Source organism: Pinus tabuliformis, chromosome 3_2, assembly GCF_031772625.1.
Source record: "Pinus tabuliformis cultivar Carrire ecotype Pingquan chromosome 3_2, CPIR1, whole genome shotgun sequence".
Taxonomy (NCBI): Eukaryota; Viridiplantae; Streptophyta; class Pinopsida; order Pinales; family Pinaceae; genus Pinus; species Pinus tabuliformis.
The window spans coordinates 352,498,585-352,521,564 of NC_142302.1; the positions used below are offsets into that span (position 1 = coordinate 352,498,585).

Below are 22,980 nucleotides of genomic sequence, written 5' to 3' on the forward strand. Positions count from 1 at the left end.
AGCAAACTTGCCCTTTGTTACCCACCCAACAAGAAAAAAGGGAGCCCAACACAAGCAACCAGCCTTCCCTGATCCCCTAACATTGTCATTGCCAACCCCCCCTCCATAGCCAGTCTCAATTCCCTACCAGGTTTCATGCCCATGGTAATTTTCCACCTTCTCCCCCATTCTCAGGTCCCTCGAAACCCTCCTCTCGCTCTGCATGGTCATAATATAGAGGTTTCCTCCCAAAATTTGGGTGTATAGGTAGACATTATACCCATAACCCAACCCCCCAACTTCTCCAACGATGCACCTACATGCTCCTACACTATGCTCCCTACTCAAAGCCATCAAAATTCCCATATGGGAAAGGAGTATCTCAAAGTAGAGCAAGATGGTAAGGATGCCCAGCGGTTTCATGAGGAAGAAGAAGGCTATCACCACCAGCCTATCCCCCCAACCCTTCATATCCTTATGTTCCTTCCCCAAAACTATTTCCCTCTCCATGAGACGAAACTAGAAATAGGGTAGCATAATGAGATAAGAGAGATGATCAATAACATACCTAGTTTCCTTCACTTGCAGATGGTGGATTTTAGGCTGCTCATGGAGCCACTAAACTAGCCTATTGCTCCAATCTCCTTGCACTCAGTGATTCTAGTGCTCACCATACTTCTCTCCAAGGCGATTACAAACTAAAACTCTCCCCCTCCTCTCATTGCCACATTTCCTTAATGCATTATCCATCATCATGCAAAAGACCACTGCATCCATCGCCTTGAGCATGTGGGGGGAAGTGGTTCTATACCTCGCATTAGTGCCAACCATTATCCTCGTCTTAATGAGCTGATGTGTCAGCTCGCACCCTAATTGGGGAACTATTATTATTATTATTATTAATTAATTAAATATAATAATTTTATTATTATTATTATAATTAATTATTATTTTTAAATCATTAAATATATTTTATTATATAAATTTAATGTTATAATTATAGTTATATAATTCGTGATGGTTTATGGGTGGGGCAATGATGGTCAAATGGTGGAGGTGTGATGGTCGAATGTGATGGTTGGCGGATAGCGAGGGTCAAAGGAACTAGTGGACAATACCGTGGTAGAAGCCTGCATAATGATTTAAGGGAAGGGGCATCAGAGGAGTGATATCATGTAGAGAGGAATATGTTGATATATGAAATGGAAGACGTTGTCGATCAACAGCCAATGCAAATAGCGACAACGTAAATTATAACAACGGAAAAGCTTTAATGATTTGGAGACTCTTGTTGGGAATGTGTCGAGGCAGGAGTTGAAGGAACGATATTGTTCCTAATTCTTTTGGTGGACGACGAGATGGACAATGATTGTGTGTGAAGATTTGTTGCATACATAGAGCAGTGTACACAACGGGGAACAGTGGTGGACATCAAATTGAAACGGAGGCATACATAAATGAGGTGGTTACAATAGGTGAAGCTTGATTGGTGTTAAAGCTTCAACCAATCTCATCGTCATGAACTACACCGTTTGACTTCAGATCTTGTAAACGGGTAATGCAAGGTATAACTACATTCACCACAACATCCACATAACATTCAAATTCAATGAAATCAATCTGCATCCCCAAGCAAATGCCAAGATAGCATATTCAAATTTTTTGTGCATATTTTGCTGCCAGTATTTTTCCTTGCACACCTCGATCACCAAAACCTCGTGGAACTAGAACACCAGCAAAACCCTTCAAAATGTTCCTTGCAGAAGCATAAATTTCTACTCTCTATTTTGCATCTTCATCTTCAATATCAGAAATGCAGACCCATTCTACAAACAATTTTAGTGAACATCCAACACAAGCATGTAAAAGAGCCTTCAATACAGAAAGGAAAGAATCTGACAACCCAGTATATTTTTGAACAATGAAAAAATTTATAGGAGTTGTAAGGTTATCATGGCACACTGCTCTCACAACCAACTCCTCTAAATCCGAGGTTTTAGAAAAGCTTAATATATTCAATTGTTTCATTATTGCTGGAACATGAAAAAAGTGAGACAACTTCTCCTTAGTATTCTCTAGTAAGGGCTCAGAACCTCGACAAACTACCACATGAGGTGTCAAACCCAATTCTCTTAGTTCCGGAACACTATGTTGTGTTGGTTTGGTTTTCTTCTCTCCAACAACACCTATAATAGGTACAAGGCTTTCATTGAATAGGAAAAAGCTTTCTATCCCAACAGGATATGATAGTTCATGCGAGGACTCAATTAACGACATTGACTCAATATCCCCAATTGTTCCACCCAATTCAATGATGCAGAAATCTGCCTGGCCTTCTTTCCCATCAACAAGAATTCATGCTAGAGGTATAATCCAATCTCTAATGGCATTTGTAATATGTGGAATTACTTGTACAGTATTTCCTAGGTAGTTTCCCCTTTGTTCATTGTCGATAACAGACTGATATATATTCCTAGTGGTGATATTATTATTTCGAGTCAATCTCACATCTAAAAAGCGCTCATAATTACCATGATCCAAATCAACCTCAGTATTTTGATCTACCGCAATGAAATAAATAAGAGGACATGATATTCAAGACACCTTGGCAATATCATTTTTATTATCAGAAATTGACAAAGCCTCTTCCTGATATTTTGCATAATGTAGTGCTTTTTCATGAATAATTTATGTCGATTCATTTTTATCATTATTTTCTTCATTATGATCATCATGATCAATATCAATTTCATCGAGACTATAATTATCTTCTACATCATTTTCATCTTCAACACTATGATCTTGTGTATCTTGTAGATCTTCATCTTTGTCATTTGGAGTGATGACCATCAGTTTCATCTTCTTCATTATCTCTTTTACATTCTCTTTTTCATTGATAACTTTATTTCCATCATTATAATCTTCTATATATTCATCTTCTACATCATCAATATCAATTTACTAACATTTTCTGCAACAACTTCATCTTCAACATTATAATCATCTACTGCTTCACCTTGTTTTGTTTCTTCACCATCATTATCATCTTCCTTATTATGGATTTCAGCATATTCTTCATTTGATCCTCATCATTTTGAGTTTCTACAATTTTGTCTTCTTCAATATCTTGTTTTGCATCATTTTCTTCGTTAGAACATTCTTTAATCTTAGTCTCCTTCATGCTAATTTGTTCTTCCTTTAGACATGTTGTAATTTCTGCACATGATTTTTTTAATTGTAAAAATGTTTCTTGAATTTCACTTAGCTGCACACTCAATTGATGGCAAAAACTTAACCAAATATTGTGCAACGTATAATGTCCAAAGGCTCGCATAGCTCTGATACAATTGAAGCAACAAAACTTAAGAGTGTTTGTGTTTTTCATATAGACTACATAATTGTATTTATGAATAACATTTTATTAATATATGAAATGTACAAGGATGATTGAGTGGTAGGATGAGGCCCTGCTTATATATCTAGGGAGGTGTCCTTTAATGATTGGGCATGTCTTTTAGACATGCCTTTTCAGTTAACTAATGGCTATTTAAATAATCATTATTTTGATTATTTATTATTTATTATTTATTTATATTCATTTTATTTTATATAATTTTATATTCGTAACACCCACTATCTCTCCCTTCTTGCGTCTCTCCCCCTTCTAAATATATCTCTATCTCCCTATGTCTCTCCTTCTTCATCTCTCTATATCACCCCACAAATATACACATTGTGTCTCCATATCTATCTATATCTCCCTCGCTCTCCCTCCCCCTCTCCCTCTCCCTCTCCCTCTCCCTTCCCCTTCTCTCCCTCTATTTCCCCTTCTATCTCTCTTCCCACCTAGTCTCCTCTTTTTGTCTCTCTCCATCTCCCTTTCCACTCCCTCTCTCTCTCTCTCTCTCTCTCATTCCCCTTGCTCCTCCATCTCTCTCTCCACCTTTCTCTCTTTATATTTCTTTCTTCTTACCTCTCTCTCTCCCGTTCAACTCCATCTCTCTCTCTCCCTCCATCTCAAGTCCTCTATCTCTTTCCTTCTCTCCCACATCCAATTATCTTCCCCCATGTCACTCACTCACTCACTTTCTCTCTCTTAAGCTTCATCCTGCAACTCCATTGAATATCTCCCTCCACCTCTCATTCTCTCTCCCCCTTCTCTCCATCTAGAGACCTTTGTTATCTTTCTATCTCACCCCCAAACATACTCTGTGTGTGTGTGTTGAACTTCTTCCTTCCCTATATTTTACTCCAACTCCATCTCTCAATATCCCTCTCTTTCTCAGAGACTCTCTCCTCCTCTCCCTCTCTCCATCTTTGTTTCCCACCATCTCTCTTTCTCAACGTTCTCTCTTGTTCTCTCTCAATCTATATTTCAAAATTTTTAAAATACTTTGACAATTAAGATATTATGTTCACATATATATATATATAAATATAAATATAAATATATATATATATATATATATATATATATATATATATATATAGATATAGATATATATATATATTTGATGTTGTACAAAGTTTTGATTTTTTTATATAATACATATTTAAAATACAATATTTCAAATGTGTGTTGTGCATTCACCTAGAGGGAAAATGATAATTTTCCATGGAAATATTATCCAAAATTTTCCAAAATATTAATGTTTCAGCTACCTCCATCAAATATCAAATATACATGGAGTGCTTCACGTCTTTGAGTTAAAACTATTTAGCTTCTAGTTATTTAAAGGTAGCTTTAGGTTATGATTTCTTCAAGATTTAAAAAATATTATATATTTTATTATGTTGGATTTATAAAACAAATTGGTTAAATAAAATTAACTTATATTGAGTGAGCTTGTCCATCCCTTTTTATGTTAATGACTCTTTTGTTGAGGCCTATGGCATATATCAACCACATTTATTAATGTGGTTCTTCTAGTATATATTATAATATAAGAAATTTTATATTATATTAAAGTTAATAATATTATATTAATCCAAAATTATTAAATTGAATAATAACATTAAAATATATTAATATTCAATTTTTTATATTAATATGATTTCATCATCTAATTTAATAATAATAATGATAATAATAATACTCTTTTTAAGAGTGATGAGTCAGTTTACATTCACGATTAGCACTTAGAGATGGTGACTCAGTTTACATTCACGATTAGCAACAAGAGATGATTGGTTTTCCTCGGTGAGTCAGTTTGCATTCATGATTAGCAATTAGAGATGGTTGGTTTTCCTCGGTGAGTCAGTTTACATTCATGATTAGCAGCTAGAGATGGGTCGGTTTACGATTAGTAGCTACAGATGGTTGGTTTTCCTCGGTGACTTAGTTTACATTCATGATTAGTAGCTAGAGGTGGTTTTCCTCACTGATTGTTTGATAGGTTTTCACACTTGGTAAAAAACAAAAAAATAAAACAAAAACAAAAAGCCCCAAAAAGCAAAACTAAAAACTTTTAATATTAATATTAAATTTAATAATTCCATGGTGACTTGGATAGACGGTGATCATGTGCTTTGTTAAGGCACTCCTTCATTTGAAGTCGCCCTTTCAATTCCCCACCCAATCACGGCGATATATATATATATATATATATATATATATATATATATATATATATATATATATATATATATATATATATATATATATATATATATATATATACATACATACATACATACATACATACATACATATATATATATACATATACATATACATATACATATATATATATTAAATTTAATAAGGTTTTTATATGACATTATAACAAAAACTCTAATAAGTTTTGGAATTTTAAAATGAGGTAAAAGTTTAATTTTAGACCATTCAATTTTTTTTTATAGAGGCTCGATCAAGCATAATAGCTCGATCGAGCCATAACACTCAATCGAGCCCCTATTAAGTACCTAAATATTTAAATTTGAAATTGCACTTAATTGAGCACTTTGAGCCCTAAAAACAACAATTAGGGATAAATTTGCACTTAGGTGGCAGAGTTGATCATGTTGGATATTGCATATGTGTTTGACATTTTGGAATTCATATAATATTTTTCATCTAATTCTTTTTAAGCGTAATGTTTGAAATTTTGTTGAACTGGTTTAAAGAGGTTGAATAAAAAATCAATATCCCAAAATATACACAAAGAAAAAATTTCAAGAATACCTCTATATTCGTTTATACTCTTTTAGTTTTTCAATTTATTTAAATAGTTGAAAATAATCTTACATCAACACATATACATCATGCTCATATATATATATATATATATATATATATAGACTAGGTTATGCTATGTGAACACACACATACCTCTTAATATATGTGAAAATTTGCAAGGACAAGAATTTCATTTAATAGAAAATTGACATATTATATGACACTAAATATTTTTGCAAAAAATATCATTAGGAAAACAACATACTTATCCATAATTCATCTTTTTACTCTGAATCAAAATTCATAGTGCCTATATGAATTTTTCGGGCTTCAATTCGATCAAAGAGGAAAAACTTGAAATTTCATCGCCACATTTGGCCCAAAAGTGTAATCCATATTCTTGCTTTCATCCACATATATATATATATATATATATATATATATATATATATATATATATATATATATGATTAAAATAATTTTGGTGTGTTTTAAAATCTCACTTTGGTTCTTTTGAGAGGATGAAATTTTGAATTTTAAACCCTTTTTAAGTTTTGCCCTCTAAAAAAAGGGTTTGAACCTTAGATTAATTTTTGTTGTTTGATGAATTTAGATTTAAAATAAATCTAATATACTACCAATTGGGAAAATCATCTGGTCACCAACAAAGCTCATCACTACTAAATGGATGGATGTGCTTAAAAAGTGACAAAATATTCAATACAAACATTATTAATAATTATTTAAACGGTTGATTTTATTCTAATTTACATATGCTTTTGATACTCACATTAGAATCTATGAGCCCATTAGATCTCATAACATTGAATCCAATCTCTCTCTCTCTAGCTTAAATCCAGATCTTCTTTTTAGTAAAATACTTTTTCAAAAAATAGCATGATATATACATTTTACATGATTAGTATTAGTTAGTAAAGGTTGAGAAATAAGATAGCGTTTCCTTAAATGTTTTTTTGGTTTAAATATGTGTGAAAGAGAAATTATCTCCATAATTACCTTCTTCGTAATATATAGTTACATAATATGCTTGCTTGAAGTTGTTTGAAATTTTTAATGATTAAAATTGAACACTGAAGTCAAAGAGTCAATATGGTGACTATTAAACATGGTGGAGTATTTCAAGCTTTATGTTTATCTTTTAATGCAAAATTAGGAATACTAAATTCAATAATAGTAATTCTTCTGTGAGTTCAAGACTAAGGCTCTCTTGTCAAAATCTAATCCTTATTTTTTCAAGGAGGAAAATGAACTTATCCTTATTTTTTCAAGGAGGAAAATGAACTTCTTCGATTGTCAGAATCTGTTGGTTTAAATATGTGTGAAAGAGAAATTATCTCTGTAATTACCTTCTTCGTAATATTATGTTGCATAATACTCTCGCTGGAAATGTGTTTGAAATTTTTAATGATTAAAAGGAGTGGTGGATCATGAAATCAAAGAAACAATGTGGTGGATAATGAACATGGCACATTATTTCAATATTTATGTTAGAAATACTAAATTCAATAGTGGTAATTCTTCGAAGAGTTTGAGACTAATGGGGCAAGTGTCCAAAAAATAAAAATTTAATCCAAACAACATGGTACATAGTGAACATGGCTGAGTATTTCAAGCTTTATGTTTATCTCTTAAAGTAAAATTAGAAATACTAAATTCAATAATAATAATTCTAGGAGACTAAGGTTTAGGAGGATTTAAATGAGCCTTTTTGATTGAGTAGATCTCCCCAACAAAACTCATCATAAAAATAATATTAATGTAATTAAAAATTATATAAAATTTGATTCTCTTTAATGTATTTTATTAAATACATTAAATTATTATACTAAAATATAGAAAAACACAAATTCCTTGTCCATGTTGACCCAACAGTTTGCTAATTAATTAATTTCTATCTAAATGGTGTCCCCCCCCCGCAACACTTTTCTAATTAATTTTCTGTTCACACCTTTATAATTAATTTTCACTTAACTCATATATAAAGAAAAGAAATTTAATTTCAGATATGAGAACCGCTGAACGATACAGGAACCACAGGGCTTTGATTTCTGTCTGTATAAGAATTTTGATTTCTGTCTGGAGCACGGATTGGCTGAATTGTGAGTGCTTTCCACTGAGGATTTGAAGTTCATCAGTTTCGATCGTCACACAACTATCCTCCCATGTAAGAACCCCAAATCCACAAATTTATATAAACCTCACATAGAAGATTGTAGCACGCTTAATATAATAAACATGTTATAATTATAAAATTATTATAATTAATTTATTATTAATATATTTATATATAATAGTTGGTATAAGAATGTTATAATTATTTATCGGGTTGAGATGTAGCTTTAAAACTTATTAGGAGTATTTTAATTTTAATTTTATAACACTTTTATTTTCAATTATTTTACTAATTTTATATAAAGTAATTGAAAGTAAAAAGTTTTAAATTTTATTTGTGATTGTTGGGTTAGTTCAACTTGTGAAGCATATTTCTTACTCGGAGCTTAATTATCTCAACACATCCTTTTAATTAGATACCTTTGAGGCCAAGCTTCATGTTTGAGCCAATGGGAAGTGATCGAGTGATCCTTTCAAGTGAATTTACATCGAATAATATCTCGTGGATGTGACTATCTCTTAGTGGAAAAATACTTTGTGGATGTAGCAAGTCATTAATCTCCAATGACGATGAACCACATAAAAAATGTTTTCTGGATGTACAATTGTCTCACTACTCAATATGACATTGACGCATGGAACCCAAAAATATAGTGATGTTACACTTGAACATAAACTAGATATGTGACTTCTTGATGATGAACCACATAAAAAAAGTTTTCTCGATGTACAATTGTCTCACTATTCAATATGGCATTGACACATGGAACCTAAAAATATAGTGATGTTACACTTGAACATAAACTAGATATGTGACTTCTTTTGTGGTCAGCTAACATGTAGTATGTAGTATTTTAAATAGCCAAAAATAATATATTTTAGTGTTTATATTAAGTAACATAATTTTGCATGGACATTATATAGAGAGTTAAAGTAATTGAGTATAAAACTTTTCTTATATTTTCACTTTTCATGGTGAGGAAGATGTATAGCTAATTTAATTTTTGATATTTAATTAATATGTAAAAAATATTAATAACAATTTTCTTTTTGAATATGTGTTATAAATATATTATTTCACTATACACATTGTCTAAAATATTATATATACATTTTACTTCTCAATGTCTACTTAAAATTATACTAATAATAGAAAAAATAATTTAATGTGAATAATGTGGGTTAGTAGCCATGTTGAATAAAATACTTTACTGTCAACTGTGTACATTGTATAGAACAAATGAAAATAAAAACATTTTCTTTTATGATTAAAACATTTTATTAGTATGTTGCTAGACATGTGTGATTCGTTAAATGGTCACCAAGGAGTTAAGACATGACAATTCTTTGAATTGTAAGATCAATCAAATTTCTTCAGATGCAAACCATTCTCCAATATTGCATTTTTAAATATGGATGTACTCATGTCTTTCCTTTTCTTTTTGGTAGTTGTTGCCTTCGGGTGATTCATAATTCAAACACACACAAAGCCCAATCTAATTGTTGTGGCCTACCATAAGGGAAACGAGAGCAATGACACTAAAGATCTTGCAAAGTTCTTTTATCTATCAAAATTACCTATATCAAAGTTACCACATAACTATTTCTAGACCATGATAGATGTTGCAATGGCATCATAAAGATTACAAAGCAAAAACTACCTATAAAAAATAGACCATAGTTGTACAACATAAGAAACATAAGAATGAAATTAAGAAACATAAGAATAAAATTATAGTGAACCTGGGTTTTCAACCTTCCTAGAAAGAAGCTGCAAGGGTCACATGTTGTGTGCTTGGAGCTAGTGGGGTGTGTCTCGCACATTGAAGATGCATCTCTGTATGTGCCAATTGAGCAAAGCGGTTGAATAAACAAGAGTGCAAATTCTTTTGGCCCTATTGGATATCGTTGAATTCAACACGGATTTCATTGTGGTCACTTCCTTCTTTTCATATATGACATGGCCCAACGTTGTTTTCATCTATTAGTACAAATTAGTGTATAGTGGAAGTATTAATTCTTCTAACCCCTTGTGTGTCTAGGGTTTAGAACCCAATCAACAACATTAACCTAAATCTTAGATTTAGAGTGAGTGTTCTTGTCATGAACTAACTGAGCTTTGAGTAACTGAATTTTATCCTAAATTTTCAGGAGTTGGGGATGAAGGGTAAAGATACATTGTTTTTTGAGCTTGGGATTGGGATTAAGATTTACCATTACAACCTTAGCCTCTAGAGACACACCTCCAACTCATGCATTATTGTGACATTGTAATAGGGATAAGTTCCCAACTAGAGGAGAATCATTATATAGGAGAAGGGAAATGGGTTGAAGGCCAAGGGGAGACCATCGTGAGGTAGACATGGGGGAGAGCTTTATGGGTTGGAGCTTCAAGTATGAAGAAATCCAATCAAACTATAAAGAAGTGATGGAAGCATAATTACGCAATAGAGAGCCCTCCAAGAAATGGACAAAATCTAGGTAACCTCCCCACAATATACAACAAGTCATCATCACTAGCCCAAGGGCCAAAGCTAAGTTCTTGAATTAGAAATCCAAAACCGGAACACTACAACTACAATATGACCTAGAAAGGTCTTAAGTAATAAATATTACCAAAAATCTTGGGGCATATGAGTTCAAGAAGAGAGAGAAGAATCTGAGTACTCACTATACCACAAGAGAGTGCACAAACCAACTACATTAATCCCTACGGATAATTGAGGTTTGTAAAGTGTCCAACCAACAACATAAAATGAGTAATGGAAGGCCAAACGAGGACGATGCATACCTTCCTCAAATCGACATACCACAAGTGTGAATGAAGGGGAAATAAAATCACACAAGCATCCCATTGATACAACAAAGGATCGAGATAATTGCAGAGCATCGCCAACAACATTAGGAAGACGACGTGGTTGCAAATGTTTCTGTTATATTGTTGTATGTAATCATAACTCATTAACATGTGCTAGTGCATGGAGTCACTTGGCCAAGATAGCTAGCCCTCTCTTCTCCCTCCTTGGAACACTTTCCAACACCCCAATTGGGGTGGATAAAGTCAAAGTTAACATACATCTACGTAGGTAAAATATAGAATGGTATAATTATATTTGTAGTTATAAAAATTATATATAATATATAAATATAAATTCTAATATTTTATTATTATTCTTAAAAAAGTTAAATCTTAATAAATTATTAAATTAAACAAATCATATTTTAAAGAATTTACTAAGTTAAAACTAATTAATTGTTACACTAATAGGCCCTCTAGAACCCAAGATAAGGGAGATGTGTAGGCATAAATGTTTGCCAACATAAACATTTAACATTTATAGGGAATCTCAATTAAAAATAATAAAGTTACAAGTAATGCGGAGACCTGTATGGAGAGATGTTGTAATATCTGTAAATGTGTGTAAACATTTAAATATTCGCTCAATTCATAATAAAATATTAAAAGTAATAAAAATAAAAAAATTCAATTTGTTATATTGTAATTTTATTTTGCATGGCATCTTAGACCCTCCAACTCAAGTTATAAATCATGATTTGGGAAAAATCGCATAAATAATTATAAGCTAAGTTGGTTAATGGTAAATTCAAAGTAATAAAAATAATCAAATTCAATTTGTTATAATGTAATTTTATTTGGCATAGCATCTTAGTCCCTCCAACTCAAATGCTTTGGGAAAAATTGCATAAATAATTACGTCGCAAGGCATTTCATTTGAAATGAACATCCCTCTGGGCTTAGCTGTCTTCACTATGCACAGTTAGATGAAGTGTTAGACTATTACAATGCTCCGTGCCATTGATCCACAAAAAAATTTGAACTGAATCCTTGATTTACTCAGATAAACGAACTCACAACCTTTGATTTACTCTTTCAACCAACTTACTCATTAATTTTTCAGTTGGACCATTTTATCCCACCGTCTGAACTATCATTAATTTTTTCAGTTGGACCGTTTTATCCCACCCGCTAGATTAACTGGCTGTCTGCAGACTCTTAAGTGTTTCTGCCGATCTAAACTGTAAGCCGACTCATTAGGTTTCCCGTGCTTTCGCTTTCCTTTCAGTTGGGGTCTTGATCAAAGAATATTATTGAGCACCACATTTTCAAGGGGATTCCTGACACTTATCATTCCATGTGAGTATTCAAATGGAATTCAATCTCACTATTACGATTGCATGGTAGGCTCATAGAAGAAAGTAGCGGGAATTTATTCTTTTTTCAAGAATTTTGGAAAGCATTCTATCACAAAGTAAATGAATAGAAGCGTAAGAGCCATCTAATATCAAATGTGTAAACAAGATCAAAGATGTTGAATTTGGGTAGAGTGGAAGATACGCAGCTGAATGGAAGACGTAGAGAAACACTCTATATTAACCGAAATGGCTATTCTGCCATAATATTGCAGGATTAAATGGAATGGAGCGGGTATTGAAGGAGAAGAACGGGTGCCTTAAATAGATCTCCAAGTGCTCAGATGAAGTTATGCGGATAGACATGAGTATTGTAGATAGCATCCTCCTGCATGGCCCCATGATTTCAAGTTCATTTGATTCCAACGTTATCCGACTCCAAATTATTTTGTTATTTATATGAAGAGGATTCGTTCAGGGTTTTTTCAATTGAAAAACCTGACCTGATAATGTGTGTGCCTTGTAGATGGCTTCCTTTTCATAGGAATTTGGCCTTTTGTCAGAATTTTGGAGTCTGAACAACCAGGTCAAAGCAATGGGGAATCTACAAAGAGAATTTGAGTGGTCGCCAGGTGATACATAATTGTTCAGAGCCATTCTATAAATCCTAACCGTGGTTAGAGTGAGATTGGGAGGATGGCGATTTGGAAATGGACTCTCAGCATGTTTACTTCCTTCTAGATAACAATGGACAAAATATTTTATTGTATTTGAAGTTAAGGATTTATTACAGAATTGGGATAGTTGCCGAGTGGAACATTGTTCCACTATAAGAGCCGAATGACATTTTATGTGTGCCCTCTGAAGAGAATCAATGCCCTTTGGAAAAGGCTGGTAGAGAATTTGATTGCTTACCGATAGGATTTGCTTAACACAAGTTGCCTTTCTTTTTATTGTTCGTATGGAATATATGAAGAATTAGGTGACAAAGAACACATATTTTATCTTATCATATTCTTTTAGATTACATTCTTTTGGTAGGAGAAATAAGTTTATATTTTTATACATTTTCCCCTAGGATATCTTTTAATTTTCGCTTGTGTTTGGATTTTGTAATTTGACCTTTTATGGAATGATGCTTGGAAGGAGGATGGAGCGACTGCTTTTACCTTAATAGAAATTGAATTGGTTGCTTTTTCATTATCTTAAATTGAGGTAGAAAAGCAATCTTCTAGAATAATCTCATCGCGCACAGAATTGAACGTTGCATTGTTGTCTTTATATGGTTGTTTAGTTTGAGTGTGGAATCATTACTCATTACATTACCGTCAACTGTCAGGATTAGTTTGAGATTCAAACTACATGAAGGGGTTAGTGCTATTGTTGTGTTACTTTGACATTGCATCATGCTTCTTTCTGTTGAAAACACCCCTCACAAAGGGTAGGGATTTTCTTTGAGAGATTATAAATATCCTAATCAAATTATTTATAATATGTGTTTTTTCATTTCTAATAATATTTAATGTATTTTGTGCAGGACACCATCATGCTATAAACACTACAATCTTGTAAGAAATAGATGTGATAGAAACAATTCAAATCAAAATATCCCCTTAACACTTTGAAAATCATTACTCATTTGCAATGAAATTTATATCAAGTGATCAGATGTCGTGGAGTAAAATTATAGCTTTATCCATTTCATGTTGCTGATTTCAAGGAATAACATTTGATGTATATTAAGAAACCTATATGGGGAAACATATCCCATAGTTCCTAAAATCCAAGTGCATATTTCACCATTCCACTTTTCATAAGCAAGTTTTCTAGTCCAAAATCAAACACTTTGACATTGTAATTTTTGTCAATTAGGATGTTGTTGGACTTAAAATTCACTTTCTTTTTTACTTCTTGAGTTTATTTGTCAATTACTTTTTTAAAGACCATTAAATGAGGAGTGGTTTGAAGGCTAACCCATTGGATGGATTCCTATATTATTGAGAGAGGATAGGATCCAATTGGTAGATGCTCTTCAATGACCATTGTGCTTGCTAGGACAAAGAGTGGTTTCATGGCTAACCCATTGGATGGATTCCTATATTATTGAGAGAGGACAGGATCCAATTGGTAGATGCTCTTCAATGATCATTGTGCTTGCTAGAATTGCATGTTGTTTCTGTTCCATGAATGCTCCAAATGATCTTTATAGCATAATACAATTATGGGATTGGATGTCTGAGTCCTTATCAATGGATGAAAAAATTATTTTTGAAGTCTTTAACATGGTGGAGTGGGATGGTGACTGAATTATTGGTCATGCTTGCAATCTTGGGCCAGAAAAAGTGGCAATCTTGGGCATTGTAAATCTAATATAGGTATTCTAATATTAGGTAGAAATCTCTTGATATTGGTCAGTGGTGCTCCTAGTGCAATCAAAGAGATGTCTGTCCTGAGTTCAAGTAAAATTGCATAGATTCTAATTTCTATGTGAGCTTGTAGAAGGCCAATATAAAACATATGTGAGTTTTTGATGCAAATTTAGATTTGGAAAGATAACCATCATATTGTTAGCTATCATATTTTTCATGAATTAATGTTATTTTATTTAGCTTATCTAATGTCATCTACTAGTATTTTTTCAAAATATATCAAATATTTGCTATTGGAACTTGAAACACCATCTTTGAAGATTAAGAGGCAATCTATGTTGGAAAGGTAAGTGATTTCTCTTTATCTTCTAGTTCTGAATGATATTTTGTTTACTAATTTTTATTTTCGATGATGTTTTATATGGTAGCATTCTTCTTGAAATTATGCCTTACGGTGTTTCCTTTGCAACATTTGGTGCAATTTCTAGTTATATTTATTTACATCTTATTACTATCCATTTTTTTACGCAAAGATTTACTTAAATTATGGTGGGAAATAATTGATGGTAAATATGTTATTTACCTAAATATAAGCTATTTTGGAGGATTTTATTTTTGAATGTCTTTCCACAAAGCTTAAGAATAAAAAATTACTACACAAATATCTAAAAATCATGCATGAATATTGAAACCATATCTATAAATTATGGTATAAAATATATAAGGAGGTTATCCATATGACATTATATTATGCAAAGGCTGAAAAATTACCTTCAAGTTATGGTGCAATCAACTTTTTGAAAATTAGTTTTTTTAATAGTATTGAAAAAAAAATTCAAATTTAAACATTATAACTGAGGTATATCCATAAATTATCGCATAAAATATATAAGGAGGTATAAAATATATAAGGAGGTTATCCATTTGGCATTATATTATGCAAAGGCTGAAAAAATACCTCCAAGTTATGGTGCAATCAAATGTTTGAAAATTAGTGTTTTTAATAGTATTGAAAAAAAAAAAATCAAATTTAAACATTATAACTTGCATTGCTTAATGTTGAACTAATAGTATCAACAAATAAATCGATTATTATAGGGATTAATAATGATTTTATAATCATTTTTAAACTTAATTAATAAGCCCCTAAAAACCATAATACTTACAATAAACTTACAATATCATAATATTCTTAACTATAAATTTTCACCCTCACTTTTCCATGAATATTATTAACTTATAAATAGCTTTTGTTACAATACCATGGGCTAATACCATTGATTATCAATACCACATTCCAAAAATCCATAACTCATTTCATAATCAAATATTAAAATGTAAAATATATTAGACCATACATATATCATTGATTACATAGAGTAATAATTCTTGATCATATGAATGGAGAGGGGAGAGTGAGAGATAAAGAGAGAAGGGGGCTAGAGAGTGGGGAGAGAGGAGGTTATAGGGAGGGATATAGTGACAAAGTTGGAGGGTGGAGAGAAAGAGAGTTGGAGGTGGAGAGAGGGAAGGAAGAACAAAGAAAAAAAGAGATACATGTAAAGAGAGGGAGCAACAAGGGAGATATGGGGAGAGAGTAGGGGAGAGAGGAGAGGAGGGCAGAAAAAGAGAAGGACAAGAAAGAGAGATGAAGAGAAGGGGAAGAGATAGAGAGAGAGGAGACATAGAGATGGAGGGGGTGGAAGGGGATGGGGAGAGAGAAGGAGAGAGGAGATGATCCAAGTGGATATTAGTGGCCACCCACCTTTTCCACCTAGACTCCCCAGTCAGTTTCATCTGTTTCCTTAATTATAGCAAAATTTATTACTTTTGGTAGCTTTTTGGGTCCTGAACTTCGGGAGCTATTTTGATGCCCTAAACGACTTTTTTTTTTGGCAAAATTCATTGAGTGATTTCCAAAGAAATCATGTCAACAATTGTATTCCTCAGAGAGATCTTTCCAACGAGGTATCATTCATGTCAAGCATAGATAATATGACCAAGTTACAACCGCGGGAAGTTGGCTACCCAACTAACCTCAACGGGGACCATAAACTCTTGGTGTTACTTCTCCTCGGGTTACGGTTTCAGTTGTTTAGGATTTTCTCTTATTGTTCAATAATAAAAAGGCCCTTGATCCTTGTTGTAACTTAGATCAGAGGTATATAGCCACCACATCTCTTCTCAGAGATAAAATACCATCGCCCGAGCTAGTCTTATTTCCATTATGTTTGTAAGCATACTTCAGTATTTGATATTAATGAAATGAAGTGTTATTTCTGCTACATCTCTGTATTTATGTTTATATCAGTAATTTGTTGTGTTCTTGTTTAAATATGGATAAGTGTATCATAAATGTCTACTCTTTCTCTATTTTTCTTTGCATGTCCCCAACGAGGCTAGGATATAAGGAGTTAGGGATTGAACTCATTGAACGTTTGCAAGACAAACCTCACAAATCTTGATGGCCTCCCATGGTGGATGAAAAGAAAGACGAGGGGGTAGGAGATCATATTATCTTGCTTGAAGAAGCCCTCAAGCAACAAAGAAATGTGATGATGGACAACGTTTCCTAGATCCTTCAACAGATACCCAGGGCTGACACATCTATGTCCAGCAGCTACTTTGGAAGTGCCACACCCTTTAAGATACAAATTAACTTTGGCATTCCCATATTTGAGGGTTAGATATATGCAAATGTCGTAGATAAATGGTTAAATCTGCTATAAGGATATTTTTCTGTTCGTGATTTTTCCAACTGGGAAAAGATCACCGTCACACTTCTCAAATCTACCCCCAACATCAAGGACTAGTGGGAAACCTACTACGAGTAGAAGGATGAGATTACAACCTCACTGTTTTTAGTCGTACCCACTTGGAATTCGTTTCAGGATGCCAGCAAGGAGAAGCACTACCCTATTGGAAGCTATGAGGATAAATACATAAAGTGGGCCATGTTGTAGTAAGGAAGGGACCAAGACGTGCTAGAGCTTACCAATATTTTTCATACCCTTCCCACAAGGTTGGGTATCAAGGATTTTGAGCAACATTTGGTACTCAAATACGACAACTACCTACATAGGTACATCCAGGATGAGATGGAGTTCCTGGACATCTCCTTGCTTGGAACGATGTATCAATACACTATCAAGATTGAGCATAAGTTTAAATAAAAGAAGCGATACTTTGGATCTGAGAATCCAAAGAAAAAAGGACAAATCCAAGGTGGGGTGACCCAAGACAACCCGTTGAAGTTGCAAGAAAAGAACACCACCACAAAGTCAAAGAAGTACACAAGAAAGTGGTGTGAGTTCCTTAAAATCCCCACTCACAACACAAGTGAGTGTTGGGCCAAACAGTCGTTGGTGGCTGAGTTGAAGGCTTTAGAATCAGATTCATATTTTAACCCTGAATGAGAACCCAATAAGAGGAATGTTAAAGGGAAGCCAATTATTGATGTGGATCCCAACGCCATTGGTTCCACCACAAGATCCAAAAGAATGATCCCGAAGATCCAGAGGAAGGGGAGCGTATTTTCGACTCACAAATGTGGGTGAAGGGTCTGTCGTTGCAATTCACTGTCGACAGTGGCAGCCAAAAGAACCTCATTTCAGCAGAGGTCATGAAGCGGTTGGGCCTAATGACGATACCACACCCGCAATTGTACAACATCAGGGGGCTTCACCAAGGACGAGATCTCTGAGCTAGCCAACAGTGTCACCTTCCATACAACATCAGACCCTTCATAGATGAGTTATTGTGTCATGTTACTCCTCTCGACATTTGTGATGTATTATTAGGACAACCATACATGTGGAAGTGACATGTTGTATATGAGTCTAGACCTTGCTCTGTGATTATTTATTTGAGTAATACGTTATACAGGATACCGGAGGTTTCCCCACATATCGCCACCTCTTTGATCTCTACTAAGAAATGCAGCAATATCATCTCCCAGACTAGGAAATTTATTTTCTTTCTTGTTTGCTCTCAAAGTAAGGGGAAGATCGTAGCCACATCCATGGCCCACAAGAAGGGTTCCTGCATGTAGCAGAAGCAGGTGGATAATGTCATGAAAGAATATAGGGACATCTTCTCCTCACCCACAAGGGGTACCATTGCACTGTCAGGTCAAGCGTTCATTTGATCTGACTCCCGGAGTACCTCTGCCCAATGAGCCGATATATTGTCTCTCCATTGTGAAAAATGCCAAGTACAAGCAGTGACATGATCAACATCAACTGCCACACAAGTTTCAGGAGGGTGATAAAGTCTCATTACATTTGAAAAAGGAGCACCTCGTTAGGCCCAACTGCAAGATTCACCTGCTTCGATATGGGTCATCCACTCTCACCAAGGCTATGGGAGATAATGCTTTTGAGCTCAACATTCCCCCATTCCTTGGCCTGCAACCATTGTTCAATGTTAAGCACCTTATGTCATACTTTCCATGATTACTTGACACAAAGATCAAGATCACTCAACAGCAGAGGATACAGCTATATCGAGTTGTCAATGTAGGCCAACTCCTTCACTAGGGCAAGTGGTTCACTAGGGACCAGGTTCAACAGAAATTTCCTCACCTCATGGAGGATTTGCACGCAATGGGAACCATTGCTTCCTAAGGGGGGAGGAATGGTCCAAGTGGATATTAGTGGTCACCTACCTATTCCACGTAGACCCCCAAGTCAATTTCAATTGTTTCCTTAATTATAGCAAAATTTACTATTTATGGCAGTTTTTTGGGTCTTGAACTTCCAGAGCCGTTTTGAGCCCGTAAACGACCTTTTTTTGGCAAAATTCATTCCATGATTTCCAAGGAAATCACATCAACAGTTGTAGTCCTTAGAGATATATTTCCAACAAGGTATCATACGCATCAAACGAAGATAATATGACCAAGTTACGACCCCGAGAAGTTGGCTACCCAACTAACCCCAATGGGGCCAATAAACTCTTGGTGTTACATCTCCTCGAGTTAAGGTTTTTGTTGTTTATGGTTTTTTCTTATTGTTAAATAATAAAAAGGCCCTTGAGCCTCATTGTAACTCAGTTCAGAGGCATGTAGCCACCACATCTATTCTTAGAGATAAGTTAGCATCCCCCGAGCTAGTCATATTTCCATTTTGTTTGTAAGCATACTTGAGTATTTAATATTAATGAAATGAAGTGTTGTTTCTGTTGCATCTATATATTGACGGTTATATCTATAATTTGTTGTGTTCCTGTTTAAATCTGGATCAGGAGAGAGATAGTGACAAAGTTGGAGGGTAGATAGAGACAAAGAGAGTAAAGGAGAAAAGTGACAAAGGGAGGTGGGAGAGAAAGGGAGACCAAGGAAGTAAGAGAAATAGGTCTTGAGAGAGAGAAGAAGAGAGGGAGGGAGAGTGAGATGGAATTGGAGGGGGAGAGAGAGAGGGAAGAACAATTACATAGAGAGATATAGGTGGAGAGAGGGTGCGTGTGATGAGGGAGAGGTGGAGAGAGAGTGAGTGAGAGAGGAGAGAAGGAGCAAAGAGATAGAGAAGGAGAGGAGATAGAGAGGGAGAGAAAGGGAAGAAAGAGAGATGGAGACAAAAAATTGAAGGTGGGAGAGAAGGGGAGAGAGAGGAGGAGATATGGACGGAGATAGAGACAGAGTTGAAGAGAGAGAGAGAGAGAGAGAGAGAGAGATGGGGGAAGAGATAGAGGGGGGTGGGAGAAATGGACAGAGGGAAGGAAAGAGAGAGGACTTGAAAGAGAGAAAGAGAGAGTGAGGGAGAGAGAGATGGAGTTGGTGGGGAAGAGAGAAGGAGGGAAGAAGAAGGACAGAAAGAAACAATGGTGGAGAGAGAGAGGGAGTGACAGAGGGGAGATACAGAGACAGTGAGGGAGAGATGAGAGCATAAAAAGAGAGAGAGAGAATAGAAGAGAGATAGAGGGAATGCAAGAGGGAGGGACATAGAGAGTGGATACAAGGGGAAGAGAGATAGAGGGAGTGGAAGAGGGAGGGACATAGAGAGATAGATATGGAGAAAGAGTAAGAGGTGCATATATATGGAGAGAGTGATGTATTTTAGAGGTGAGATAGAGAGGCAAAAAGGATAGATGAAGGGAGATAGAGATTTAGATGGAATAGGGAGAGGGCGAAGAAGGGGGAGATAGAGAGAGGGAGGTAGGAAGAGGTCAATATATATGTAGAAAGAGTGCGTGTTTGTTTGGGGGTAAGATAGAGATACAAAGAAAGAGAGATGGAGGAAGATATAAATATATATGATAGGGGTAGAGGGAGGAAAGAAGAGAGAGATAGAAAAAGGGAGGGAGAGGCACAAAGAAAGAGAGGGAGAGAGAGAGAGGAAGGGGGAGAGAGAAGGAGAGATGTATGGGAGAGAAAGGGGGAAGAAGAAAGAAACATATAGAGACAAATACAAATATTATATAGTATTATATAATATTCAACATTATTAACCATAGAGGAAGAGGAAGTAAGGATTTTACCAAAGGTAAAAGAAGTTGGATTTTGAAAAGCCATGAATATTTTACTTTTTCACGGAAATGGATGTATTGATTTTAGTGTAGATGTTGGTTCTTGATCCTATTCTATTGATTGCACTAGATACATTGAGTTCAATATAGTTCTTGCTTTCTAATCCTATTTGGTTCTTTGCAATAGATATAATGATTCCAATGTAGATGTTGATTTCTAATCCTATTTGATTTCTTACACTAGATGCATTGATTTCAGTGTAAGTTTATGAAATTATCAATGACGTGCATTGATTTTTGTGTCACGTAATTCAACAATAAATAAAATACTTAAATTTTCATCTCAAATAAAATGTTCATTTACCTAAAATATTTCCTTCTTGAAACAATAAACTATTTGTAATTAACTACATTCTTATTATTCTCATTTTCCATGATTTAAAATTATTAGTCACATTGCATTCATACGAGGTAATATAAAACAACTATCATTGAAAATTACTTGGGGTTTAACACTCCGTAGGTCACAATGATTAATATTGGAGAGATATACTATTAATATTAGGGAGCAAGAGAGATAAAGTATGATGGTTAGTACAATAGCTCGAGTTAAAGATTTGAATGGTCCACAACTTTTAACCACCCTTTTCATATGATCGATATGAAAAGATGGAAAAGCTAACAAGTGTAAAAAAACGAACAATAGAAAAAATAGCTTGAGAATGATCACAATGAAAACTATTTGTAATATAACATTCTTATTACTCACATTTTTTATCGTTTAACATGGTTACATTGCCACTTTGCATTCAAATTTTTTATTTAATCATTTTTCATGACTCAAATTATTAACAGTCTCTATCATCTCAAAAAGGTAAGGTAACTCAGAAAATTGAAAACTAAAATGACAAGATTATTCCTAGATATATTTAGCATATTTAAAATGATCACAATAATTAGATGTTCAACAAAGTTTGTTTGATTGTGAATGAGTGAGACCAACCTAGATCCATTTTAACCTCAATCTATGAAGCATCAGGAGGGATCAAATCTCTCAAGATGAAAAACTCTTCTTTGAGTGCAAAATTTGAAAATACCTTTACACCTTGAAATATTTTATACCTTTTGGTGCTTTATAGATCTAGGGTCAAAATAGATCAAATTAAAAACAAGTAAAAACAAAAAACATACTTACTAAAAAATAAAATTAATAATAATAACAACAAACAAATATGAAATAACTAAAGTTTTTAATGTAAGAATTTAACTATTAAAATCTATAAAAATATAAATATTTTATTGATATTTAAATTTGAACTTCTAAATCACTTAAAAATATATATATTTCTAAATATTAAATTTATTCAAACCATACTATGTAAATAACGTAATTAATATAATATCTATAAATATAATTTATAATTAACATAATATATAAATTATAATATTAAATAGTTAAAAATGACATACCTGTTTTTTCAATTTTTAAAATTTAAATGTTTGCCTCTATGTTTATTTTATTTTATCACATAATAATTATTACAACTTAAGCTTAAATGAGAAGGAGAACAAAACAATCTATCCAAGCACCTACCCTATACACTAGCTTTACTAAAGTATACTCTATCTTCAATTGAATTTTGAAAAAAAGATAATCCTTACATGTTATATTACTTATTAGACTTTGTTTAAATGAAGGAGAAC

At 33.7% G+C, this 22,980-nt stretch overlaps 1 pseudogene; it reads right to left on the minus strand.

Moving 5' to 3' along the window:
• Positions 1-1,479: 1,479 nt before the first annotated feature.
• Positions 1,480-22,980, minus strand: part of LOC149180917 (uncharacterized) — a 79,874-nt pseudogene continuing 58,373 nt past the window's right edge.